Below are 1,270 nucleotides of genomic sequence, written 5' to 3' on the forward strand. Positions count from 1 at the left end.
CTTTCCCTAAATCAATTTGATTTTATGTAAACATTTATCTCCTTTGCACTTTCATACCATTCATATAATAATGCCTTCATGAACATTAATGTTTTCAACAGATACGTTTTCGAGAAGGTGAGGGGTGTGGGTAGGTGAGGGGAGGTATAACCCACAGAATGCATTCTAAGGAGTCCAGTTGTGCCAAAACTTGCCAAAACCCAAGGAATTTGTGAGAAAAAGAAAATGTGCTTTTAGTAGGGGAAAAGATGTAAATCACTCATGGGGGAGGGGCGGGTGTTGGAGGGCAAAGGTGGTGTGAGGGCAGGGGTTATGGTTTGGAAAGAGACTCAAGTGAGGAAAAGGCCAGTTTTAAGTCTTTTGTGAGAGCATCTCCAGGTATTTTAAGTTGCTGTAGGTGACCCCGCTAGGAAGGCGCAAGTGAAAGAATGCTTCGCCTTAAGAAAGAAAATGCTTGAATTTTGACCAATCTGTTCTCAAATACAAGCAGCTCTCCTTTCTAACGCACTCCGGCTGCTCTGGACAGACGCCCCGCTGCACTTTCGAAAGCAGAGGCAGGCTGTGAATGTGAACACCGCATAAAGCAGCAAGGAGTGCTTCCTCTGCCTTGTTATTCTCTGCCTGGTACCTCGGATAAAGGCCCTGGACACCTTCATGGCCCAGGAAGCAATGCTTAGCCCCCGCCCCAGAAAGGATGCAAAGAGAGAAGTGAAAAGCAGATGCTATAAAATTAGGGAAAAAAATATTTAGCTATTCTTTCCAAATTCACACCCAACCTTATTTATAGATAGGGGTCAGGAACACTTGGCCAAATATTTTTAGCAAATCTAGAGAAAATTCTCTGAAAGGGCAATTCCTCTTCTCTCCTCTTTCATCATTTACTGTTTATCTCCCCATCAGGTTTTCTTTTTTCAAGTGCTAAATACAATTAATTGGCACGCTCTCTAATTCTTTCGTGTGATCGTTAAAGAAATAAAAATAAACAGAAGGCCACCACGACGGCATCTCACCAACCGTTGCTTTAAAATAGAATTTTTGGAAGCATTGTTGATTTCTACTTATTTTTGTTGGTAAATCCTGGGGAAAAAATGTATATCTTTTCCTTTAAAGTTCTAATTCAAGGCGTGGATGGTAGAGTTCTGAAGGGACTTTGGGACTGCGGTAAAATTTCGTTGTCATAGTAACAGAAAGGGAAATAGGCCTTGCTCACCTGGGACTTTAACGCTGCAAAAGCTGGATTTTTTTTTTTTTTTTTTTTTTTTTTTTTTTT

The 1,270-nt window shown here is 40.9% G+C and overlaps 1 protein-coding gene across 4 annotated transcripts in view; it reads left to right on the plus strand.

The window, feature by feature from the left end:
• Nucleotides 1-1,270, plus strand: part of EBF2 (EBF transcription factor 2) — a 197,407-nt gene that overhangs the window by 137,483 nt on the left and 58,654 nt on the right. The gene's annotated exons all lie outside the window — the stretch shown is intronic.

Source organism: Lipotes vexillifer, unplaced genomic scaffold (genome assembly GCF_000442215.2).
Source record: "Lipotes vexillifer unplaced genomic scaffold, Lipotes_vexillifer_v1.1 scaffold308, whole genome shotgun sequence".
NCBI classification, from domain to species: domain Eukaryota; kingdom Metazoa; phylum Chordata; class Mammalia; order Artiodactyla; family Lipotidae; genus Lipotes; species Lipotes vexillifer.